The sequence below is a fragment of the Sorex fumeus genome, unplaced genomic scaffold, assembly GCF_029834395.1.
Source record: "Sorex fumeus unplaced genomic scaffold, SorFum_2.1 ptg000029l, whole genome shotgun sequence".
In the NCBI taxonomy this organism is placed as follows: domain Eukaryota; kingdom Metazoa; phylum Chordata; class Mammalia; order Eulipotyphla; family Soricidae; genus Sorex; species Sorex fumeus.
Genome location: NW_026606086.1, coordinates 1,562,836 through 1,589,788, shown reverse-complemented (window position 1 = coordinate 1,589,788; position 26,953 = coordinate 1,562,836). Strand labels below are relative to the sequence as shown.

At 52.3% G+C, this 26,953-nt stretch overlaps 1 pseudogene; it reads left to right on the top strand.

Annotated features, from left to right (window-relative positions):
- LOC130024577 (vacuolar protein sorting-associated protein 33A-like) overlaps positions 1 to 26,953 on the top strand; it is a 174,966-nt pseudogene that overhangs the window by 122,899 nt on the left and 25,114 nt on the right.

Sequence of the window (26,953 nt, the reverse complement as noted above, 5' to 3'; positions counted from 1 at the left end):
GTAACCCCTGCATTCTCTGACTCAACATTAAAGTCTACTGTGCTTTGGAGTGGGAGTGTTAGAACACCTGAGTTTTTGTTGTTGGTCTGTTTTGTTTGGGCCACCCCTGGCAGTGCTCAGACTTACCCCTAGCTCTGCACTCAGGAATGACTCTTGGTGGTGTTTGGGGACGGTGTGGGAGGCCAGCAATCCAACCCGGGTTGGCTGCCTGCAGTGATGTCCGCGTTTGAGTCGGCTGCTAAGCTTTAGGATTTCTGTTCACCATTTGTATGTGTGCTTTCCTAGGAACATGAGGTGGAGAAAATGTTCACACTCAAAGGAAGTCGCTTGCAAGCAGCAGATGTCAAGAATATCATTTTTTTCGTCAGAGCCCGGCTAGAACTGATGGATATAATTGCTGAAAATGTGCTTAGGTATCTCAGAACTGATGCTTGGTCCATACGGAATCATTCCTCTAGTGGTTTTAGTGCTCATCAGGACACCTTTGCTTGCCAGCGCTTTAGGAAGTGGATCTTTGGACAGATGTGAGAGTGTGTCGGAGGAGAATGGGGGGTCAGGAGTAGGATACTCTGCAGCCAGACAAGGATAGATCCTCGGAACCCAGTGTGGTCCCCAAGTTTTCCAGGAGTGACTTCTGAGTGCATAGCCAGGAGTTATCCCTGAGCACCTGCAGGTGTGGCCCAAAAACTATAAATAGAGAATGGGAAACTTTGTGCATTGGGGCTTGGGGAGGCAGGGCAAACCACAGAAACCCACTCTCTCAGGACAGTAGGAAGCTCCAGCCTGTCTCAGTAGAAGGACCCAGAATTTTTTATAAAAAGAAAAACAGCTAGTGGTTCTTTTTCAAGTACTGAATACCATATGCTCAAATTTCATAAGCAACGTCAGGAGAAGCTGATTAAAATTTAAAGCTGCAGCATTTATGGAGGAAGTGCACCAGCCCAGTCTGCATTACGTTTGATCGACATGGCCCCTAGGGACGGACTTAAAAGCATGCGGGGTATTTGCGCAAGATCGGGCACGGTGTGAAGCAACCATTTATTTTCCTAGAGACATCGCTTGATTAAATAGAAACATTTTTTTTCTGCAAGAAACAGATGTCCATTGCAATAACCCTGAGAGGTTTTTGGGTTTTTTTTTTTTCTCTTTTTGGGTGACACCCGGCAATGCACAGGGGTTACTCCTGGCTCTGTACTCAGGAATTACCTGCGGTGGTGCTCAGGGGACCATATAGGATGCTGGGAACTGGGAATCGAATCCGAGTCAGCCGCGTGCAAGGCAAACGCCCTACCCGCTGCGCTGTTGCTCCAGCCCCAACCCTGAGAGTTTTCATGTCCCATCAATGGCCCAAGAGAAGCAGCACTGCCCCTTGGCAGAGCACAGGTCAGCGGTTTCCAGAAAAAGCATCACATCAAGAGAGCAGGAAAACTCGAAACTTGGGCCGAGTCAGTAGTGGGGGGTTAGCTGATAAGCGTCTCTTTAGAGCCCACTGTGTGTCAGGCACAGGTGGGGCTCTAGGGAGCAGTCCTCGCATCGGGGCCTCGGGCCAAGACACGGTCCTTCTCTTGCAGTGAAGACAGACGTGGCCCCACAAGAGATTTCCACATTTTGTTTGTGCCCCGGCGGAGCCTGCTGTGTGAGCAGCGGCTTAAGGACCTGGGCGTCCTGGGCTCCTTCATCCGTAGGGAGGAGTACAGCCTGGACCTCATTCCCTTCGACGGGGACCTTCTCTCCATGGAGTCGGAGGGCTCCTTCAGAGTAAGTTCAGTGTTTGGCCTTTGAACTTGACACTCGTTTCTGCCTCATTTGTGATGGTGACACTCACACTGGCATTTTAGTGATTCCTGGAAGTGTCCAGTTTCTTCCTTTTGGGGAGAGATGGGAGTTGGTCCACACCCAGCAGTGCTCAAGGTTTACTCCTGGTTCTGTGCTCAAGGATCACTCCTGCGCATGCTCGGGGACCATATGTGGTGCTGGGGCTAGAACCCAGATTGGCTGCGTGCAAGACCAGCGCCTTCCCCTGTGCTGTCTCTCCGACCGCTGCTCCTCTTGCTTATGGAGAACCTCCTGTTCCAACAAATTGGCTTAAAATTGTTGTTGCCCTTACTGAATTCTCAAAAATCAATTGGCCTTAAATGTGTTGATTTCTGGTGTTTCTCTGCTGCTGTTCGATGTTTGTCCTTGTGCCCGTCCCACCCTGACTTGACTGTGGCTGTGGAGGAAACTTTGAGAGTGGAAGGCAGGGCCGCTCCAGCCAGAAAGAGTCAAGTCTGTCACTGCGTTTTTCCAGTTAGCCCTTTGTGAGTGATTTTGTTTCCATGACTCGCCTTTCCCCTTGATTGAGTCTTGGCAAGACCTGAAGACTTTTATCTTACATTTTCATTTTCTAGAAATAAAATTGCTTACATTTTTCATTCAAACTCTTGAGGTTCTGCAGTGTGACCTCAGGGCTGGGTGCAGGGTGTGTGGGAAATTCTGTTTCTCCCACACGCCCGTCCCAGCCCGTTTCCTACTGGTTATTTTCAGCACATATTTATTTGTGATTTATTTGAGATCTCCAAGCCTGCACGGTTTGGGACTGGACCTGTCAGTAGCTAGACAGTTACACCCTCCAACTGCCGTGTAACCCCAACAATGGCCAGGATCCAGAGATTATCACAACAAGCTCCCGGGAGCGCGCGGCCGCGAACATTATTTACTTTTCTCTAAGTTTTCAGGGTACCTTAAATATCCAACCCACACGGCAGATCCTGGCAAGCTATCCGTGGTCTATGCCTGATAGACCAAATTGATATGCCAAATCCAGTAATAAATGGATCTCATTTCCCTAACCCTGAATATGCAGAGTCGAGAAGGATATGGAAGGAGAGGCTGATAAAACACCAAGGCAGACATAGGCTTCCAAAACGCAGAAAAACAAAAATGATTGTCTGTACTTTTAATGCTCGTACGCTGGCATCTATTGCATCCATTGAAGACCTTATGGTACAAGCGCGAAAGATCAAGTACGACATCATTGGTCTGACCGAAACGAGAAGACATCAATCCCATCATGCTGTTTTCGACACTGGAGAAGAACTGTTCCTTGGAACATGTGATAAAAGAGGCGTCGGTTGTGTTGGTATCCTTGTCAATACAAACTTAGTCATGAGCATTGATTCATTCGAATGCCTAACAACCCGAATCGGATGATTACACTTGAATAAATGTGGCTCACTACCGGCAGTTTCTATCTTTGTTGTCTATGCACCAACATCCAGTTATGGTGAAAGAGAAACTGAGAAATTCTACATGGAGCTGGAGAAGTTCTATAAAGAAGATCACACCTTCTACAAGATCATTGTCGGTGATTTTAATGCCAAGATAGGACCAAGAAGATCAGTTGATGAACTGCACATCGGAACCCATGGCCTGGAATGGAACGAACAGGGTGACAGACTGTCTGAGTTCATCATGTCAACCAAAACCTTCCATGGTAACTCACAATTCCAAAAGGCTGAATCTAAACGTTGGACATGGGAGTCTCCCGATGGACGGTTCCACAATGAAATAGACCACATCATATTCAATCGGCGGTTTTGCCTAACCGATGTTGCTGTTGTCCCAAAATTCCAAACGGGATCAGACCACCGTCTTCTTCGTGCAAAATTCTACCTTACAGAACGAGGAGAAAAGAATGCAAGGTTTAAGAAGAGGACTCCCAGAACAACCACCAACTGGGAGCTCTTTGGCTCTATTGCGGCAACATGGGAAGATGCCGTCATTGACAACATTGATGAGGACTACGATCGAATGATTCAGCACCTCCATGATTGTGCAAGGAATGCCAAGAGATAAATAACCACAAAAAACCGTCTTTCTTCGAACACTCTTGAACTTATTCGCCAACGTGGCTTGGCACATGCCTCAGGCAACCACGAGCGAACATCCGAACTGGCAAAACAGTGCAGAGAAGCCATCAAGGATGAGCTCAAAAACAGGAGAGCTGCAGTACTGGTAGATGCAGCAGAAGCTGGGAAAAACATTCGTAATGCTCGCCTGTACTTCACCAACTACAAAACCAAGATGACTGCCCTCCGACATCATGATGGATCTATCACATCTTCCAGAAGGGCAATGGAGAAGATTATTCATGACTTCTACTCAGATCTCTTTAATAGCCACATCCACTTGCCCACATACCACATACCACATGATGGATATGTCGTTCCCAATGTTCTCCCTTCCGAAATCCAACATGCCATCTCGTCAGTAAAGAAACAAAGAGCACCTGGCCCAGACAAGATCAGACCTGAACAACTGAAGAACTTACCATCAGTACTTATCAATACATTGGCTTGACTTTTCACACGCTACCTGTCTGAATGCAAGGTTCCATCCCAATGGAAAACCAGCAGGACTGTACTACTATACAAGAAAGGAGACACCCACGACATTGGCAACTATCGCCCAATCTGCCTATTGTCTGTCATCTACAAACTATTCACTCGAGTCATCCTGAATAGGATTAGCAGAACGCTAGATGAAGGACAACCATGTGAACAAGCTGGATTCCGAAAAGGATTCAGTACCATCGACCATATCCACACAATAACCAAGCTCATTGAGGTATCTCGGGAGTTCAAGATGCCGCTCTGTCTAACGTTCATTGATTTAAAGAAGGCCTTTGATTCTGTTGAGACGGAAGCGGTCATGGAAGCCCTAGCCAATCAGGGTGTACAAACTCAATACATCAGGATCCTTCGTGAGCTCTATTGCGGATTCACTACCGAAATCTCACCATTCTACAAAGAAGTAATCATCCATATCAAGAGAGGGATTCGGCAGGGTGATACCATTTCACCAAAACTCTTCAGTGCCACCCTCGAGAACATCATGCGACGATGGAATGGGAAAACGTGGGAGTGAAGATAGATGGTCGGCAACTACACCACCTCTGCTTTGCTGATCACATCGTTCTAATAACACCAAACATCAGCCAAGCGGCACAAAAGCTGAACGAATTTGACCGTGAATGTGGAAAGGTCGGACTACAGCTGAATCTTACGAAGACAATGTTTATGAGAAACAGCCTTGTTCCTGGCGCTCCATTTGCTCTCAACGGAACCACCATCTCCGAATGCAACGGTTATATATACCTAGGTCGAGAAAACAACATGATGAATGACCTGGCACCTGAGTTGCGCAGGAGGAAGAGAGCGGCTTGGAATGCCTTCAAGAGCATTGAAGAAATAACTAAAAGGACAAAGAACCTCCAGCTACGAACACATCTCTTTGATTCCACTATTCTTCCTGCATTAACATATGCCACAGAGACCTGGACCCTACGAAAACAGGATGAGAACGCTATTCGGGTCTCTCAAAGAGGAATCGAAAGAACTATGCTTGGAATATCACGATTCACTCAAATGAGAGATAGAATCCGGAGTTCTGATCTTCATCAACGCTCAAGAATCAGGGACGCTGTCTCATTTGCCAAGACATCAAAAATCAGATGGGCTGGACATGTAATGAGGTTTACAGACAACCGCTGGACTAGAGACATTACTGATTGGATTCCACGAGACATCAAAAGATCACGTGGACGCCCACCTATAAGATGGTCAGACTTCTTCGTCAAGACCCTAAATGATCGGTTTAAGGCTCTGCATGTTGCTAGAACGAACAGATTCCATTGGGCTACGCTAGCACGCAACCGGGATGAATGGAGACATTACTGGCACCCGCTCGAATAAATCGATGAATAACGGGGATTAAGTGATTAAGTGATAGGTGATTTATTTGTTTGCTTTGCTTTGGTTTTTGCTTGGGGCCTCACCTGATGATGCTCAGGGGTTACTCTTGGGGGTCCTCAGGGGTCCATATTTGACTCTTTGATGCCAGGGAAGCACCTTCCCACTATACTATCTATCTGGCTCCCGGAGTTTTTCTTTTTTAAATATTGTCTTTTTCTGAAAGGTTGTGTTTTGTTTGCAAATATGATTTTATATGTTTTGTTTACTATCTTTATGACAGGGAGCACTTCTGAAATATTTCTCTTTCAAAGTGTCAGGTTGGCTCTTAGGGGTGCCCGGGCCAGAACTCTGGCTCTTTCTTCTGTGGGGTGAGGTTTCTCCATGCTGAGTCCCTTAAGATAATCTGTAGACCCAAAAGCATTGATTTATTTGAGTTTTCACCCAGATGTTTTTCCTATGGCACATTCTTCACTGGAAATAGGGAAAATTGGGCATTGCTGGAGTTCTGGCAGGCCGAGTGGGGACCCCCCCCTCAAGTGTGTAACCACCACCTACAGTGTGCAACCCTCAGCCTCAGCAAGAAAGGGAGGGAAAGGGAAAATAAATACCGGAATGAAGGGGAAGATGCAAGGGGAAACACATCAGCTTGATAATGTCTTCTAAAAACGGCGTACTGAACCAGAGAGATAGTAATGTGGGTATGGCACTTGCCTTGTCCCTTGCAGACTCTGGTTCATTGCCTGGAACCCCATATGGTCCCCCAAGCCCCACCAGGTATGACCCCCAGTGCCAAGCCAGGGAGTCAGCTGGAACCCGTGCACGGCCCCAACGCTCCCAGTGCCTGTCTGCGCCCTCTGTGCCCTCTATCATTGGAAGCTTGTGCAAGTGTATTTGAGACGTGACCGTGTTTCCCTGCATTCCTTGGGTGTGTGAGTTGATTTGTGGTACTGCTGCTGCTGGTCTCAAGACACGACCTTTCGAGAACGCAGGTGCATCACCAGATTTCTGGGCACCATTTCCCCTCGGCATGTTGGTCTCAGCAGCACCTTAAGAGAAAGAACCTGGGGCTTGCTTTGGTTCTGGGCTGCTGTCACCCAGCTCCTTGTGGGTTTGCTCATGTCTCTGGGCTTCATCCTGTGGAATCCAGAACTTTCCTGGGCTCCCCGATCGTCTCTCCCCACCCCAGTCATGAAGCAGGGAGGGGCTTGCATGGCCTTGTTTGGTGACAGGACACAGGCCTGCATGCCCCTGTGTGGTGACAGGACAGGGGCCTGCCCGGCCCTGTGTGGTGACAGGACTAGGGGTTCGCCTTCCATCCGAGCCATTGCAGGTCTGGGAGCGGCCTCTCTGCTCCCTTTCCCAGTCAGCAGTGCGGAAGCATTGAGGAAGCGGCTTGGTCACCCCAGCTGAGGATAGGAACTTTCTCAGTCACACCCAGGGTTGCTCCTGGCCCGGCGTGGGCGGGGCAAGGCCATCCCAACAGACAGACCCCAGACAGTTCGTTGCCACGGGCCCCACATCCGCCCGTGGATGCTGCATTCACGCCTTCTCTCTCGCCCTGAGCCACGACGGCCCCCGAGCCCGCATCACCTGGGGAGCCCCGAGTTCAGGACAGGAGGGACCCACACACCACCAGTTATGACCCTAGTGGCTGTTAAAGAGGAATTGCAAGGGCTGGAGCTATATACATTCGGAGGGCATTTGCCTTGCACGCAGCTGACCCAGGTTCAATCCCCGGCATCCCATATGGTCCCCGAAGCACCACCAGAATAATTCCTGAGTGCAGAGCCAGGGGTATCCCCTGAGCCTCACCGGGTGGGAGTTGTTAGAGGTGTCTCTGTAGTAATACGCCGTTTTTCAAAATGAATGTTTTGTTGGGTGCTCGGGGCTGGGCAGGGCCAGGCAGGAGCCGGCTTAGCTGTCCGCAGGCAGACACAGTTCCCGCTCTGAACAGTCACCTGGGCCCCTGAGCAGTTTGAAAGAGGCCCCCTAATGCTTTCCTTCCACTGAATCTTCCTCTCTGCTCTGCTCCAATGCGGAGATTCTGGTCCTTTTCTGAGGACTCTTTGGACATCCCGACCAGGATATTTTGGACTGAAGTGTGAGGCTGCACCCCAGACTTGGCAGAGACATCCTACGTGATCTTTGGGGATGTTATGCTCAATCTGGGCCAGGCTCTCTGGGAGGTCTCCCTCTCTACCCCGCCCTCAGTCTGCACCTCTCGTCCTCACGCCTCTGCGGTGCACGCCTGTTGGCTGCTGCCTTAGACAGGGTCAAAGATTCCACGATGAGGGGCTGGAGCAATAGCACAGCAGGTAGGGCGTTTGCCTTGCATGCGGCCGACACGGGTTCGATTCCCAGCATCCCATATGGTCCCCCGAGCACCACTAGGAGTACTTCCTGAGTGCATGAGCCAGGAGTAACCCCAGTGCATTGCCGGGTGTGACCCAAAAAGAAAAAAGATAAAAAGAGAGTCCCGCGATGGGCACCAGCAGTGCAGCCCCATCAGGTGGAGTGCAGGTGAAGCGCGTTGCGTGAGTTCCCTCCTCTGCTCTCTGCACTTGCTGGATGAAGGGATTGAGGCACAGGAGAGATCTTGAGGCCCCGCTGGGGACCATGTGTGCTCTGTCAGCCCTGCTGAACCACCCGGCTGGGCGGCGCGTGCGTGCTCTTTGCTCTTTCTGGGCCAAAGATGTTTCTTTTTGTCTGTGTGTTAAATGGACCTTGTGGCCCTTCTCCGAGACCGTGGCTGCCCTCCTGCTGTCCCCTGTGACACTCGCTGCTGTATGTGGGAGAGGCTGCCTGCCCTTCTACAAGCCCAGAGTGTTCTGCTGTGTGGTCACACGGGCATGCGGAGGCCAGCCTTTCCTCGCCCGCCCAGCAGTGCTCGCCCCCAGTAGAGCTGCTGCCTTGAGGCCTCGGTGCTGACTCACAGAGCCTGTGCCCACGCGCCTGGCCCTCTCCCACAGGAGTGCTACCTGGACAGCGACCAGACGGGCCTGTACCAGGCGACCAAGGGCCTGATGAAGCTGCTGGCCTGTACGGGACCATCCCCTAGATCTTCGGCAAGGGCGAGTGCGCCAGGGTGAGCCGGGGCGGGGAGGGAGGCCTCTCTCCTGCGGGTGGGGTTTGGGGCTCCACCTCGCAGTGCTCTTGGCTCTGTGCTCGGGCCACCAAAATGAGTCTGTCTGCGTGCAAGGCGTGACCCCTGGCCCCTCTGCTGTCTCCCAGCCCTCTTTCCTTTTCTCTTTTCTGTTCTTTATCTTTTCTTTTCCATCCCTACTCTCCCTCCCTCTCTCGCCCTCTCCCTCCTCCCGCCCTCTCCATACCCTGCAGTGCGCGGGGCTCACTCCTGGCAGGGTTTGAGGGATCGTACGTGGTGCCAGGAATTGAACCTGTGTCAGCCACCTGCAAGGCAAGCATCCTACCCACCATACTGTCTCGGGCCTGTCTTGTTTTATTTTATTGTTCCATTTTTTTCCGCCTTATTTTTAAATTTTGGATTGCCGGGGTCTTTTTAGCTTCATTTTAAAATCCGCCCATTGCTAAAAAGGCTCTCCCTGATTCTGTACTTTGTTCCCAGCAAGTGGCCAATATGATGATGAGGATGAAGAGAGGGTTTACAGAAAGTCAGAATTCAATATTTCCTGTTTTTGATAACCTCTTGTTGCTTGATTGAAATGTGGATTCATTAACGCCCCTTGCGACTCAGCTGACATACGAAGGACTCGTCGATGAAATTTATGGCTTCCAGAACAGTAAGTGAAGCGACATCATTTACTAATAGGTTAGCTGAGTAAAATCAATCTCAAAAGTGTCTGTTTTTAAAGGTGTGGCATTTGTGTATAAGTCAGAATACTTGAAAATGTCAGGCACTGACTTTCAGCCCAAGGTTAAAGCGAGCTCGAGCCAGGACACCATCGGGAAAACTGAGGCGAAGGCCTTGTGCAGAGGGCCATGCGGTGTGCAGCCCCGCTGCTCAGGCCGCCCAGGAAGGCGTGAGGAATAGAGCGTTTCTGAGGGGTGCCTGGGTCTGAGGTCAGGGGGCTTTGGCCCCGGGTGTTAGATTCTGTAGCATTTCAGATCTGAGTGGGGGCTAGGAAAGCTCACGGGGCTAGTGCCAGGCGCACAGCCAGCGCTCGGTTCCATCCGCGCTCCTGCCTCGTCCAGTGAGCACTGAGCCGGGAGTATCTCCTGCTGGGATACAGTCTGAGAAGTTTCCCACAGTCTGATTCGTGTCTTTTCTTCATAATACGGAGCCCCAGGCCGCAAGAGGGGTAACTCCGGCGACTTCAGGAGTGGCCCTGGCCGGCGGCTGGGGAAACAACCCTGGGGATAGAGCCCCGGTCTGGAAGGACTGGGATGCAGCTAACTGCATGGGGTCTCTCTGGGGACACAGAGCCCTGCAGCTGCTGAGTGCTGGCCGAGTCCAGACAGTGCTGTCTGTCCAGTGTGCCAAGCTGGTTATCGCAGAGTGGATTGCGATGGCGTGTGTGTGCGTGTGTGTGTTCGTGTGTGTTAGTGTGTATGTCACTGCAGTGGTGAATGCGTGGCTCAGTGACAGCGGCCACGGAAGCAGAACAGGACCACACATGGAGGCATTTCCACACAACAAAGCGTTTTCCTGCTCTTTCAGGATTATGGGGGTGTTTCCGGTTTGTTTTTTGCCAGTTGTTCCAAAGGATAACTTCTTAAGTTGCTTCCTTTTGTGGGGACAGTCGTAAGCAGTGCCCAAGGGACTGTGGGGCTGATCTCGGTGATTTTCTGCTCTGTGGGGCCAGTCCGTGGCCCTGGGGCCACCGGGGCTGTGCCTGGCAGCGGCTGGGGGTGGTGCCACACACACAGTCCCTCCCCAGACTCCTGCTCCGAGCTTTCACTGGCACGGGAGCACCCTGTGCGAGGGGTCCCAACCTCCTGGTGCTTCTGCAAGTCCCTCGAGGGATCTGGCAGAGGTGCTGGGGTGGCTGGTGTGGAGGTGTGAGAGATGGGGCTTGTGGGGTGCCTCCGGGGGGAAGGCGTTTTGGGAGCTCACAGTCTCTTCACATCACACACTTACTTCTGATGAAACATTTAATTAAGGGAGAGGGTTGGAGTGATAGTACAGCGGGTAGGGCATTTTCCTTGCACGCGGCTCAGCCCGGGTTCGATTCCCAGCATCCCATAGTGTCCCCTGAGCACCACCAGGAGTAATTCCTGAGTGCAGAGCCACTAGTGACTCCTGTGCATTGCTGGGTGTGACCCCCCCAAAAAAGAAAAAATTAAGAGAAATCTGAAAAACAAGGATAAATTGGACTTCCCCATAACCCCCCAGCTCTGCGCCCGTGGCTGGACCGAGGGCGATGGCAGGCCTGTGCAGGAGCTGCGTGCAGGCTGCCTGGGCCAGCGGCTGCCCCTCTGCTTTGAGCTGGAATGCGAGGTCTGGCCGACCTCGTGTATCTCAGCATGTGCTCAGGCCCCGGGTCCCGCGGCCACCGTGGCGTGCTGTCTCCAGACGCTGGTGCCCGGGCTGTTCCGAGGGGCTTAGGATTTGGAAAGCATCCGAGAAGTATTTTTCTTCCGTCGGTCACTTTCTCTCCCACATTCTCCGATGCAGGAGTTCTTCTTGTTGCTTTATGATTCTCAGCACCCACCCCACAGTGCTCAGGGCCCACACGGGGCAGTGCTCAGAGGAACAGACAGCTGGATTTGAGCGTGCGCTGCCCCCGATGACCCGTCTCTCTGGACCCACAGCAGTGGAGCTGATTGTGTGTAGACACGTCGGGATTTGTGTTGAAAGTGGAGGAGATGATTTTTTGAAAGGAACCAACTTGGAGCTAGAGGCAGTGCAGCAGTTAGGGTGAGTTTGGTCCCCAGGACCGCATATGGTTCCCCCAGTCACTGCCAAGAATTAGCCCAGAGCACAGAGCCAGGAATAAGCCTTGAGCACTGACAGGTTTGGCCCCAAAATCAGAGAAAGGAAACAGAAAGGAAAGAAGCCGTTGGAGCTGTCTCCGGCCTCAAGCAAACTTCCATGCTGAAATGATTCCTGGGATCTTGTTTTTGTTTTTCTTTTTCTTTTTCTTTTGACTTTTCTTTTTCTTTTTCGTAGAGTATCTTGCCTGCATGGCAAAGTCTGGCAAGCTACCCGTGACGTGTTCTATATGGCAAACACAGTAACAAGTCTCAAAATGGAGACGTTACTGGGCCCGCTTGAGCAAAATCGATGAACAATGGGAGGACAGTGACAGGGGTCACACTTGGCAATGCACAGGGGTTACTCCTGGTGCTGCACTCAGGAGTTACTCCTGGCAGTGCTCAGGGGGCCATATGGGATGCTGGGACTCGAACCTGGGTCTGCCCCATGCAAGGCAATCACCTTCCCTGCTGTGCTATCACTCCAGCCCCATCCTGGGCTCCTCTTGGCTTGTTGAAATGTCGGTATAGACGGCATGCACTTGCATGCGCCAGCAGGACAGACCTGCAGTTAGGCCGCCCTGGGGCATGTTTCCTCGGGTGGCCCCATCCTGAGTTCAGTTCGGGCTGGCAGTGGCAGGAGGCGTCCCGCGGGCCAGGCCAGGGAAGCCGTGCGTGAAAAGCGTGACTGTCCTACGCTCGTGCGCATCTAGTGACTCAAAGCCCAGTGCTCTCCCCTGACAGGAAGTCTCTGGAGTCTCACTTGGGTGTCCCCTCCCGTGCAGGTCATGTAAAGCTGCCACCCGAGAAATTCGCCCTGAAGAGGCAGGGTGACGGGCAGGACCTGCCCACAGAGTCCAAGAAGCTGCCGCTGAACTCAGCCGAGGAGCTCTACGCTGAGATCCAAGACCGCAACTTCAACGCCGTGGGCGCCGTGCTCAGCAAGAAGGCCAAGGTGATCTTGGCCGCCTTTGAGGTGACTGGGGCCTGGGGCCAGGCGGCAGGCGGGCTGTGGGCGCCTGGGGAAAGGTGGTGCCAGGCCCTCTCCTGGTGTCAGGTCCTTTGCCAGTCATCATCTGCACTCCCTGTCCCTCCCACCTTCCTCCCAGCTGCTGGCGGTGGCGGCATCTCCACTAGCTCCTGCATCTAGGGAATCCGGGTTCAGCCGGAGCAGGCTGGGAAGGCGTGTGATAATGAGAGCACAGTCCCCGGCCCCCAGCTTCGTTAGCACCTCGCGCTCTCCTGCTGCTTGTTTATTCTGGGTTCAGCTCACTTTTGAAACCTGAATCAGTAAAATGATAGAAGCTGAATTTTTTAACTCCGGGGGAAGTTTTTAAAAATCACTTTTTCCCTTGAAGGGTGATTTCCTGATTTCATCTTTTTTAGGAGTTATCTCCACAATATCAGTATTTGTATTTCTTTGGGGTTTTATTTTTTTTGAGGTGAGGCACACCCAGAGGTGATCAGGGCTAACTCCTGGCTTTGCGCTCAGGTATCACTTCTGGCGGGCTGAGGCAACCACATGGGATGCTGGGGATCGAACCCAGGCTGGCCGCATGCAAGGCAAGCACCTCGCCACTGTTCTGTCACTCTGACCCCATGGTTGTTGTATTTCTGAAGTTGCTTTTGTCTCACTTGGGTTTTGTTCCTCAATTTTTTATTTCCTCACCGTGACTTATAAAGCTATGGATAAGAAGTGTCAGGCATTCACTGTTCCAGCTCCGAGCTCGCCATGGTGTCCAGTTCCCTCCCTTCCCGCTGCCAGTGCTCAGGGCTGGCTCCTGGCAGGCCTCGGGGTTCTGTGGGGAGGCCGGGCACTGAGCAAGCGCCTCCCACACTGTATAGCTTGGACAAAGTAAACGTTTTACACTTGATTTGCTATTGTTGAGGTCTCAGGCTATACGATCGTTAGCTTTTGTGGCTTCAAGGCACAGTTTGCTGAGCTCCACATCCCTGGCAGGGACCATGCAGTGTCAGGTGTGGCCTGCGTGGGCCCTGGGCTCCCTCCCGTCCACATGGTCTCCCAGTGCTGCAGGATGTGGCTGTCGCAGTACCTGGACCCACCAACCTGCCTTTTCTATTTTCCTGTGGCTGTGGGATCTGGTTATAGCCTAATTCGTTTTGTGTCCATTTCTCACACTAAAAATTAAGTTGGGGGAACCGGAGTGATAGCACAGCAGGTAAGGCGCTTACGTTGCATGTAGCTGACCTGGACTCACTCCCCAGCCTTCCATGTGGTCCCGGTGCATGCCAGGAGTGATCCCTGAGTGCCAGGCCAGAAGGAAGAGGGCAGAGCCATGCGTCAGCTCTGCACCACCAGGTCTGATCCATAAAGCTGTAGGGGCGGGGGTGGGGAGGAGAGAGAGAGAGAGAAGGAGAGAAGAGATTGGGAAATTGGGTAGAGGGTGGAGATGGCAGGGCTGAGCAGGCCCCAGCAGTGGGGCAGGAACAGCTACCCCACCATCCGGAAGACCCTGCGCCTCTGGATGGACGATTTGAATGAACAGGTGAGCCGAGTCTTCATGCACACGCATGCACATGCACGCCATCTAATAGGCGAGCTGAGCCTTCACGCACATGCATGCGGACCAACATACACACACAGACACATACATAGACATACACACACACATTTCCCCAGTGGTGTGGCATCCTGCTGGTGGGAAGGCGCTGCCCTTGCAGAAGCCAGGACTGAGAGGGGCTTTTGGGGGGATGCTCTTTGAAAATGGGGGCTGGGGGGTGGGAAACGGGGGCCCTTGTCCACTTAGGCCTCAGGGCGGGGGAGGCTGGTCTGGACTCAAGGAAGCCTCTGGTCAGGGAAAAGGCCAGCCTCAAGTAAGAGGATTGGGGACCAACACAACTGACTCACTGTGGGCAGTTGGGGCTGCTGGATTCAGAGTCACTGTGGGGGGGGGTTCAGACTGGGGGTGACTGTGATGCTGGGGGCTGTCACTCTCACCCTTGGGAGATTTGGGCTTGGCTGTGCCCTGGGGCCACGACCCCTGGAAGAATGCCTGAGAGTAGCTTGGCTGGGCTTAGAGCTCTCCACATTCCCTCCCCCCTGTGGGCCGAGTTTCTATAGGAGAAGTTTCTCACCAAATCGATGAACAGTTTTTCTTCTGTGGGGGTCGGATGGAATCTTTCCCGGGCAGACAGTTGAATGTTCAGACCCAGCGGTGCTGGGGTTTGGCCACGCACCTGCCCTCTGCACGTGCTGCCGGGCACTGGCACCTTCCAGCACACAGGGGCACCAAGCAGCTTTCTGAGATTGGTTTGAGACAGGACTCAGGGCCAGGCGAGGTGAGGGCAGAGCCATGCGTCAGCTCTGCACCACAAGGTCTGATCCATAAAGCTGTAGGGCCGGGGGTGGGGGGGAGAGAGAGAGAGAGAAGGAGAGAAGAGAGAGATTGGGAAATTGGGTAGAGGGTGGAGATGGCAGGGCTGAGCAGGGTAGGCTGGAGCACACTGTGTTCCTCCCCAAAGTCAAATCCAGAATGGCAGCGTGGAGGACGTTTGACTTTAATGCAGCCATCCCAGGTTGTGATCCCTGAGTGCAGCACCAGGAGGGAGCCCTGAGCACCGCAGGGTATGGCCTCCGCCGAAACAAACAAACAAAAAGAGATCCCATGGCCCATTGGGCAGAGAGGAGTTGGTTGACTCCAGGTGTCGCTCTCGAATTCCCCGCAGAACCCCACGGACATCTCGGCTATGCCTCCCTCAGCATGCGGCTGGCCCAGCTGCTCTCCCGGCCTGGTTGGCGCAGAATCGAGGAATTTCTGCACATCCTCCTGGGTCCCCACTTCGAGGAGCGGCAGCCGCTGCCCAGGTGCCTGCAGAAGAAACGTAGGTTTGTGAGTGATTTTGTTTTCGTGACCCGCTTTTCCCCTTGATTGAGTCTTGGCAAGACCTGAAGATTCTTTTCTTACATTCTCATTTTTAGAAATAAAATTGCTTACATTTTTCATTCAAACTCTTGAGGTTCTGCAGTGTGACCTCAGGGCTGGGTGCAGGGTGTGCGGGAAATTCTGTTTCTCCCACACGCCCGTCCCAGCCTGTTTCCTACTGGTTATTTTCAACACATATTTATTTGTTTGCTTTGCTTTGGTTTTTGCTTGGGGCTTCACCTGGTGATGCTCAGGGATTACTCTTGGGGGTCCTCAGGGGTCCATATTTGACTCTTTGATGCCTGGGAAGCACCTTCGCACTGAACTATCTGTCGGGTCCCCGGGACATTTTCTTTTATAAATGTTGTCTTTTTCTGAAAGGTGGATTTTTGTTTACAAATATGATTTTATATGTTTTGTTTACTATCTTTATGACAGGGAGCACTTCTGAAAAATTTCTCATTCGAAGTGTCAGCTTGGCTCTTAGGGGCGCCCGGGACAGAACTCTGGCTCTATCTTCTGTGCGGTGAGGTTTCTCCATGCTGAGTCCCTTAAGAGTATCTGTAGACCCAAAAGCATTGATTTATGTGAGTTTTCAATCAGATGTTTTTCCTATGGCATATTCTTCACTGGAAATAGGGAAAATTGGGCATGGCTGGAGTTCTGGCAGGCCGAGTGAGACCCCCCACCCCCCAAGTGGGTAACCACCATCTAGAGTGTGCGTCCCTCAGCCTCAGCGAGAAAGGGAGGGAAAGGGAAAATAAATACTGGAATGAAGGGGAAGATGCAAGGGGGAAACACATCGGCTTGATAATGTCTTCTAAAAACAGCGTACCAGGGCCAGAGAGATAGTAAGGTGGGTAGGGCACTTGCCTTGCCCCTGGCAGACCCGGGTTCGTTCCCAAGCACCCCATACGGTCCCCCAAGCCCCGCCAAGTGTCACCCCCAGTGCCAAGCCAGGGAGTCAGCCTGAACCCGTGCACTTCCCCAACGCTTCCGGTGCCTGTCTGCGCCCTCTGCGCCCTCTGCCATTGGACGCTTGTGCAGGTGTGTTTGAGATGTGACCACGTTTCCCTGCTTTCTTGGGTGTGTGCGTTGATTTGTGGTACTGCTGCTGCTGGTCTCAAGACACGACCTTTCTAGAACGCAGGTGCATCACCAGATTTCCGGGCACCCTTTCCCGTCAGCATGTTGGTCTCAGCAGCACCTTAAGAGAAAGAACCCGGGGCTCGCTGTGCCATCGGCCCCTGTGGTTAACGTAAACAAATTTTTTTTTAATACGGAATTATGGCTGGAGCGATATTACAGTGGCAGGGCGTTTGCGTTGCACGCAGCCAACATGGCCGACCCGCCCCTCTCGGAGAGCCCGGCAAGCTACCAAGCGTATCTCGCCCGCCCGGCAGAGCCTGGCAAGCTCCCCGTGACGTATTCAATATGCCAAACAAGGTAACAACAAAGTCTCCAATGGAGATGTTACTGGGCCCGCTCGAGCAAATGGACGAACAAGGGCGGGCCTTTACTTTTTTCACTTTACTTACGGATTTCTGGGTGGTGTGGAGATAGCTTAGAGGGCTAGAGCCCCAGCATCACCTGGGGAGCCCCGGGTTCAGGACAGGAGGGACCCACACACCACCAGTTATGACCCTAGGGGCTTTTAAAGAGGAATTGCAAGGGCTGGAGCTATATACATTCGGAGGGCATTTGCCTTGTACGCAGCTGACCCAGGTTCAATCCCCGGCATCACATATGGTCCCCGAAGCACCACCAGAATAATTCCTGAGTGCTGAGCCAGGGGTATCCCCTGAGCCTCGCCGGGTGGGAGTTGTTAGAGGTGTCTCTGTAGTAATACGCCGTTTTTCAAAATGAATGTTTTGTTTGGGTGCTCGGGGCTGGGCAGGGCTGGGCAGGAGCCGGCTTAGCTGTCCGCAGGCAGACACAGTTCCCGCTCTGAACAGTCACCTGGGCCCTTGAGCAGTTCGAAAGATGCCCCCTAATGCTTTCCTTCCCCTGAATCATCCTCTCTACTCTGCTCCAATGCAGAGTTTCTGGTCCTTTTCTGAGGACTCTTTGGACATCCTGACCAGGGTGGCTTAGACTCCAGTGTGAGGCTGCACCCCAGACCTGGCGGACCCATCCTACGGAATCTTTGGGGATGTTATGCTCACTCTGGGCCACTCTTTGGGAGGTCTCCCTCTGCACCCCGCCCCCAGTCTGCACATCTCCACGGTGTTATATTTTTATTGTTAATTTTTTCACCCGGTGATGCACAGGGGTTACTCCTGGCTCTGCACTCAGGATTTACTCCTGGCGGTGCTCAGGGGACCATGTGGGGTGCTGGGATTCGAACCCACGTTGGCTGCATGTAAGGCAAATGCCCTCTGCTGTACTATCGTTCCAGCCCCAATACTAGAAGCTTCGGCCTGGGATTCTTGTTCCTTCGGGTCTTTTGCATGGAAGGGCGGGTGTGAGTCAGAACTGAGCGACTGTGGGCGTTGGGGGGATTCTATAGCATGTGGGGTGCCCGTGAGTCTTCCGAGGCATGTGAGGTCGCCGCTGGCTGGTTCTGCAGGGCAGCTGGGGCTAGGACCTGGGTTAGGCCAGAGACCTGCCTCACCTCCGGTCACCTTCTCTCAGTCCTGTTTGCCGGCTTGCTCTTCTCTTTGAGCTCTTGCTAACTCTGATTTTTCCCCCTTACATGTGACAATTTCCTCTATCTGGATATTTTGAAGTTGAATGCCAGCGTGAGGTGGGTGACTGGGCTGGCTGATGACATTAAATAGATGCCGTTTGCATATGTCCTGTGCCTTCAGGCTATATATAGTCTTGAACTGTGTCTGCAGCTCCTGACATTTTGTTTGGAACGAAAGACTGATTTCTATGTAACTTCCTCATAGAACGGTGTGTGGTGCTGCCCATCACGCCACAGCTCCCAGGGCTGGTGTTTCCCTGTCCAGAAAATGCTGGACAGACGTGAGCCAAAGCTCTAGCTGGGAGGAAGCATTTGTACCGCGGGATGAAATAGAACTGCCTTTGAGTCAAGCTGACATTTTCAAGAGATACAAAACAGACTTTTTTTCCCCCCATTTTTAGTACCAGAGCAGACAATCCCCTAAGGTTATTTGCTTCCCTGAAAGATATTTAGCTTGCCCTTTCAAAGTTCATTTAGAGCAGATCTTGGCGTTCAATCAGAGTTGGGTGCTAACCGAGGTCAGAGTGTTTGCTTATTTGTGGCCTTCTTTGTCTCTTAAGAGGAACCGTAGTTAGAGGCCACCAGAGAAAACAAAACACAAGCACCCGCTTCCTCCCAGCTTGGTTCCACTGTTCTCAACCCCTGGCCATTTGTCTATACATCTTCCCCAGAACAGGCGGGGGACAGAGGTAGAGGGAAGGTCTGAGAAGCCCCTGCATGGTGCTCCCCGAGCAGTGCTCCCCATCTTTGTGACTTCTGTTGAGGTTCTGCAATGAGACATCAGGTGCTAGTGACAAATGTGTCATGTACGGCGTGACACAAAGATGGAGTTTGTGCCATCAGTCCCCAGGGTGGGAGGAGGGAACGTCGGGTTTTGGGGGTCAGTGGCAGGAGGATGTGACCCATAGCGTGTCGGGTGTGGGAAAACGAATCGTTTGGGGAGAAGTGTGCTTGGGGTACAGATTTGCCGCATTTTTCTGGATTTCTCTCTCTCTCTCTCTCTCTCTCTCTTTTTATGTAGGAGTACTGCTATTTATCCAGCCCCTGATTGGCTGATTGAATTGTGCATGAACTCCACCTTACTTTTTTTTTCACTTTTTATGATTTTATTTATTGAATCACCGTGAGAGCAGTTACAAAGCTTTCAGGTCTAAGTCACCGTCATACAATGAAACACCCGAACCTTCACCAGTGCCCATTCTCCACCCCCAACAACCCCAGTATATCCCCATCCCACACCCTCCCCCTACCAGTGGGGCAGGTGATTTCCACATTACTCTCTCTCTACTTTGATCACATTCAATATTTTGACACCAGACCCACCATTATTATTTGAGATTTTGCCCCAACACTCAGATCTGCTGAAAAGGCAACAGTAGACAATTTGTTTTCTATTGCTGGTTATGAATAACATATGATGTTTCGTGGCTGCAGTACTGGCCGCACGATTTTGAAATTCTGACATTTGAACACTTAAATCTGGAGGGATTTCTGTCAAAACCTGTTGGGTTCCCGAGAATTGCTCCTGAGTCTCTGGGATCATGGTCGTTAAGCAGCTTGATCAGGAGCCAGAAAGGCCGTTCGTGGGCAATGACTTGGGGTCTCTTGGGGACGGGGAGGACAGGACTGGCTCCACCCCCATCCTGTGAGGCCCAACAAGTTTTGTCACTGAGGTCCCAAGCCTGACTGTCCAGTGGCCTCTGGAGGATGGCGGCCACCGGGCCACCAGAGGGAACAGGCCAAGGCACGAAACCGTGGGCCCAGCACTGCAGGGACCAGACGCATTTCTGCCAAAAGCCACTGGGTTTCGAGATTTGTTTCTGAGTCTCTGGGATCATGGCCGTTAAGCAGTTCAATCAGGACCCAGAGAGGCCATGCCTCCAATGATCTAGCTGAGCCGGAGGTGATTTGTGGGTGTGTTTCCCACATTCCTTACTTTTGGCTATTTACTTTCTTGGTAAACTTTGCCCCAAGTTTTTGGGGTCTGGCCAAAGGCACAACAGCAATTTTGGTGTATCTGGAAGTGTGGAGGCGCCATCAGGCTGCTGATGCACTCGCCTCACAGGTACAGTGTTTTTTTGCTTGTTTGTTTGTGTTTTTATGTAGGAGTACTGCTACTTATTCAGCCACTGATTTGCTGATTGAATTGGGCATGAACTCCACCTTACATTTTTTTCCATAATTTTCTTTCTTTCTTTCTTTCTTTCTTTCTTTCTTTCTTTCTTTCTTTTTTCTTCTTATATTTATTTATTGAATCACTGTGGGAAAAGTTACAAAGCTTTCAGATTTAAGTCTCGGTCATACAATGATCAAACACCGTCTTCTTCACCCTTCACCAGTACTCATTTTTCACCACCAAGAACCCCAATATACCCCACATCCCACCCACCCAATGCCTATGAGGCAAATGATTTCTTTTTTTTTCTTCTCTATTTTGTTTTTTTTTTAATTTATTTATTTTTTTACAGTTGTAGATTTACAATTTTTTTTGTGCTTGGGTTTCAATTATACAATGATCAGATACCCATCCCTCCACCAGTGTCCGTTTTTCACCACCATGGATAATATCCCTCCCACCCCCATCCCCCCATCCCCCCCCTGCCTCTGTGGCAGGACAATCCCCTGTGTTCTCTCTCTCCGTTTGGGTGTTGTGGTCTGCAAAAGAGGCATTGAGTGGCAAACATGTTCAGTCCATAGTCTACTTTCGACATGCATCTCCCCTCCTGGGAGGATCCTCCAAACATCCTTTATTTGGTGCTCCCTTCTCTATCTGAACTGCCCTTTCCTCTAGGATACCCGGCTGGCCTCTAAGTTATGGAGTAATCCTCCTGGTGCTGATCTCAGCTATTCTTGGGTATTAATCTCATGCTTTGTTACTTTATATCCCCCAGATGAATGCAATCTTTCTATGTCTATCCCTCTCTTTCTGACTCATTTCGCTTAGCATGATGCTTTCCATATTGTACCACTTGTATGTAAATTTCATGACTTCATCTTTTCTAACAGCTACATAGTACTCCATTGTGTAGATGTACCAAAGTTTCTTTAACCAGTCATCTGTTCTTGGGCATTCAGGTTTCTTCCAGTTTCTGGCTATTGTAAAGAGTGCTGCAATGAACAAACAAGTGCAGATGTCACTTTGACTATACATTTTTGCTTCTCTGGGATATATTCCCAGGAGTGGTATTGCTGGGTCAAATGGGAGCTCAATTTCTAATTTTTTGAGAATTGTCCATACTGTTGTCCAGAAGGGCTGAACCAGTGGACATTCCCACCAACAGTGAAGGAGTTTCCCTTTCTCGCCACATCCACGCCAGCATTGGTTGCTTTTGTTCTTTTGAGTGTGGGCCAGTCTCTGAGGTGTGAGATGGTATCTCATTGTGGTTTTGATCTGCATCTCTCTGATGATTAATGATGTAGAGCATTTTCTCATGTGCTTTTTTGAGGCAAATGATTTCTAACTAACTCTTCTCTACATTGATTACATTCATTATTTCGACAAAAGATGCACCATGATTGCTTAGAATTTACCCCCCAACAATCAGAATGGCTGAAATGGCATTGTGAAATACATTGTTTTCTATATAAGGTTCGGAGTTCCGGGGCTGGAGAGATAGCACAGCGGGTAGGGCGTTTGCCTTTCACGTGGCCAACCCGGGTTCGAGTCCCAGCATCCATATGGTCCCCTGAGCAATGCCAGGAGTAACTCCTGAGTGCAGAGCCAGGAGTAATTCCTGAGTGCAGAGCAAGGAGTAACCCCTGTGAGTGCAGAGCCAGGAATAACCCTTGTGCATCGCCAGGTGTGACCCAAAAAGCAAAAAAAAAAAAAAAAAAAGTTTGGAGTTCCTCTCCTCCAAGTTTTGCTCAGCAAGCAGAAGGAAAGCAAAGAGCTTGGGCCCGGTGGTTGATGCAGATTGCTGGGCCAGGCCGTCGATCAAGGGAGATTTGGGGATCTCTGGGACCCATCCTCGGGCCCAGTGCTCTCCGGGGCCCCTAGCTTGGTCGTGTCCTACGAGTTGGGGGCGAGCCTGGCCTTTGGGCTCGCGTTGTGTTTGGACGGGCAGGTGGGGTGTTCAGGGCCCAGCTGCTGACACCTGATCCCGCCCTGGCCAGGTGGGAGGACGGAGATTGGGCGGCTGGCCCCTGAGATGCCCAAGATAACCAGACAAGGAGATAACCAGAGTCAATCCAGTCGAGTTGGGTGATAGGCTGAGATGACGCACCGAGCCGCTGAGGCAGATCCTGCCTGGAGACACTCGGGCACCTTGATCGCAGGCAGGCCTGACCTGGCGGGGGGCGGGGGCGAGTGGGCACCAACCTCGGCGTTTCCGTGGCTCGGAGCTTCCGTGCCCTTCGGCTTGCTCTGCTGTAGTTTTGTTTTTGGGTCACACCTGGACGTGCTCCGGGGTCACTCTTGGCTCTGCACTCAGGACTTACTCCTGGAGGTGCTCGGGGGTCCCTATGGGATGCCGGGATTGAACCCGGGTCAGTTGTGTGCAAGGCAAATGCCCTCCCTGCTGTACTAGACTTCTGGCCCCAAGGCCCAAAACTTAAAGAAAAATCCTTGCTGGGGATTCCCCGTCCCTGGCGTCCTGTCAGCCTCGTGGCTCTGCACACGGCTTGTGCGACTGCCTCGAGTGGCCAGTGACAAGGGCGCCCGCGTGTCCTCCTGCTCCCCAGGGCTGCTCTCTGCCCGGTGCTCCTGGCCCTGCAGCCCTCAACTCCTGCCCTGTGTTCACTCCTCCTTTCTGTGGTGTCCCCCTCCTCTCTCGGTGGCCCTCCCCCTGGGGTCACCCCCCTTCCTGCGTGGTGCTGGGACAGCAGAGCTGCCGGGTTTGTGCCGGCTTTGTGCCAGGTGCACGGTTGACCCCGGGGGCTTGGATTCAGGACCTCCTGCTTGTGAGGCAGTGCTCATAACTCCCTCTTGTACATTCCTCCCCTCCAAGCTGAAGGAACGGACTTGACCCACGTTCAGGCTCACACTTCTGCTTCCTGCCGAATCACTGCCGGCCGCTAGCAGGCCAGGACCCGTGTGCCATGCCTGTGTGAAGCAGGGACGTTCCAGGGCGTGAGCCTGCTAGCGTCTTTGTCATGGACACACGTGGTCCCATCACAGGATTTAGGGTCAGGGTCCAAACACAGGAGCATGGGGGTGGGGGGGTGGGGGCTTGTTCAGGCCGGAGACTCTACTAGGCTCACACACAGCATTGAGTGCTCAAGTCTCAGGGAGACAGTGAGGCTCAAACACATTTTCTTTTGCGCTGTTTTTTACTCTTTTTTTTTTTTTAGGCTTTTTGGGTCACACTCAGTGATGCTCAGTGTTGCCTACTGACCAAGTAAAAGAATGCTTGATTTTTCATTCCCCCTTTGTCCTGCTCAAAGCCGGGCAACCTCCCAGTACAGGAGGTTTCAGTTTGGGGAAAATGGACCCTCGTAAATGATTTGTAAATGGTGTATGAGGAACAGCACAATCTTTGCAGTTATGTCAAAGCTATATCAAAGTAGGTCGTTCTGACCAATAGCATTATGCCGAAATGGTCACCAGGTGGCTGACCAACAGTGCATGGCTCTGCTCATTGTCCCATCCACTTTCCCACGTCCCATCCCCTTTCCTTCTTTTGGGTGGGCTGTGGAAACATACTTAAGTCTGTACTTATGCTCTGAATAAACGCACGCATTCATGCCATCTCCTGAATGACGGAACCCTGTGTGACTCGAGTGCTGATTTCACCCTGACGGCCCTCCCCTGGCTCTGCCCCGCAGCGCCGGACGTGGCACGAAGGAATTACTCCTGGCAGTGCTCAGGACTGGTGATCGAATCTTGGTCAGCCATGAGCAAGGCAAACCCCTCCCCACTGTGCTCTCACTCCAGCCCCTCCTTTTGCATCTTTTTGTGTTTTTTCAGAATTGATTGATTTCCAAGTAGCGTTTGCTGGCCCTGATGTTCTCTGCAGAGTCCCTTGTTGCACACTGTGTTTCGTGGGCACCTTGACATGAAGACTTGGCGTTTGCCTGCTGCATGGCTGACCCCATAGGTCCCCTGAGCACCGCCAGGAGTGATTCCCGAGTGCAGACCCAGGAGTAACCCTGAGCACTGCCGAGTGTCCCAAAAAACAAAAGGAAAGAAAGAAAATAGGTATCCTTGCCTGGAAGGGTAGCCCAGGGCCAAGGAGCCTGCCTTGCCTGTGGCTGACCCCACCCCACCCTGTACGTCCCTTCCCACCCAGGTCCTGCCAGGATGAGCTCCCATGACTGGATCAGAGTCAGCCCTGAGCACCGTCAGATGTCCCGTCCTCAGCCCCCAGGTTAGGTCACTCCGCCCTCCCCCCCTCCCCACCACTCCCCGGTTCCCGCTCACTCATCCTCGAGGGAACCCGCACTCATTCAGCTTGTGCTCCCATCCGGAGCAGGCCAGGCCATACTCCTCTGTACAGCTCTCAGGCCTTAGTGGGCTGGGCCACTCCCTGGCCACGGTGCGGCCGGTGTTGCTCACAGCACTGGGGTCACAGAGAGCAGGGCTGTCAGGGTCGAACTCAGGGCCTCTGCCCTGTCTCTCTGCCCCCCGCCCGCCCCCCCCCCCCCCCGGCTCACAGATTTCCTGGCCCGGCTCCTGAGGAGGGCCCTGGGCAGGGTCACTGGGTCCAGGTCCCACTCGGGGGATGCTGAATGACCTCAGTTGGAGATCTGTAACTGACAAACATTTGTCAAAAGTTTTCTGAAACCACTTTCACAGGGCCCGGGGATCCAGAACTGGGCCCCGCAGGGACCAGAGGCTCGTTGGCCATGTAGTGCTGACGTCTGCAAGGGCAGCCCTCCAGAGCCTCAGCCAGACACTGACATCACGAAGGGTGGCGCCTGCCCCTTTAAGAATGGCCCATGATGCCCTCCTCCTTGCTGAATTCTAGTTCTACCTCAGAAAATTCTAGACTCCAACTGCCATTTTCAGTCTCTCCACGAGTCTGGCACGAGCCTGTTTGGCAGAGCTCAGTACTGAAGCTGCGAGTGCAGTGTGACACAGGTGAATCTGAGTCTCTGGGCTTTCTGCCCGCGTGCCGGCGGCTTTTTTCTCTAACAGTTCTTTAGTGTATGATAGTTTTTAATCTTTAGTTAGTTTAAGTTTTTTTACTAGTTATATATATATATTTTTGGGTGGTGTGGGGGCGGGGTGGGGTGGGGTGGCCATACCTGGCTGTGCCCAGGGGTGACCCTGGCCGGCTAACGTCCCTGTGCTGACAGAGATTGAGCCCAGGACAACTGGATATAAGGCAAGTGCCCTCCCCACTGTCCTGCCTCTCTTCCCTTTGCGGACTTCTCTATTGAAATATGGAATGACTCTGAAGTCAGTGGGCCCTCATGGGGGGCTGATGAGAAGCAGAGGAGAAGATATCACTCCTCCGGGACTGGCTGGAGCACTGGCACTGCTGAGTGCAATGAGCCCCGCCAGCCCCATGACGCCCACTAGGCCTTCCCGGGGTCTTGGGCCGGAGTGAGGGGTTGCCCTTTTCAGGGAAAGGGAGTTGATCCTCGACCTCCTCAGGCCCCCGGGCCTTTGTCCTCCTCGCAGAAAAGCATTTCAGGAGATGAGCATGAAGCAGAAACATTTTATTTGGAGGCCTTTAGGAAGGGGAAGGAGGGAGGGAGTAACACGCTCGAGAGAGAGTGCGGCTTCTTCAGAGGTGCAGAAAGCCACTGAACATGTTATGTTGCTAGGTTGCATTCGGTCTGAAAGTCCACACCTCAGGAGGGGAGAAGCCCGTGACATGATGGACCTCATAGGCAAGAGCAGTACCTGGGCTCGGGCACACATGAGCGCCCTCTCTTGGTTCAAGGTGGCTAATCTAGGGATTTCCCCAGGCTGCCCCTGGTGGGAGTTTCTAGCTACCTAGAGACCGTTGCTAGGGTGGTTGCCAACGGGGTAGAGTTGAGTGGTCCATGGTCCTCTTAGAAATTCCTTTCCTGCCCTTTGTTCCTATTCCCTCGGGGGGTCCAGCCTGCTCTGGGCCTCATAATGTGGGTTAATTTTGACAAGACCTTGGGTCCCGTGCACTCAGGTAGTCTTTTGGTGGCCATGAAGCTTTTGTTGACTTTCTCGGAGTTCTATCGCCATGGGGACGCTTCCCCCATCTACCTGTCTGCCTCAGTTCTGTGGGTTAAGAAATGGAGTTAATACTGGCTTGTGGTTATCCAACCTGGGCAGCGTCACAAGGAATGAAGGAAATGCCGAAAACTCCTTCGCTCCCCTTTGGCACAATTTTTTTTCTTTTTGGGTCACACCTGGTGATGCACAGTGTTTACTCCTGGGTCTGCACTCGGGAATCACTCCTGGCAGTGCTTAGAGGACCATATGGGATGCTGGGAATCGAACCTGGGTCGGCCGCGTGCACGGCAAATGCCCTTCCCACTGTGCTATCGCTCTCCAGCCCCCCTTTGGCGCAGTATTGCTGGGCCCTTTTCCCTTGCAGTTCTCAGCCCATAGAAAAAAGTGTGCCTGTTGCTTGCCTTAGCTTCTACGTGTAACCCCGGGCCTCTCACACATGTACATACGCACACACGCACACACAAGACCAGCCATCACTGCTGAGTCGCCTGCCGGCTCGTCAGTGTCTGGACGGGGAGGTGGTCAGTGACACTCGCGGTGCTCAGGGATGATTTCTGGCTCCTGAATGTGTTTGGTGGTGGGAGTGATGGCAGGGAGGGCGCGAGGGTCAGCTGCCCGCAGGGCTAGTACCTGTCCCCTCTGCTCTCTGGCCCCG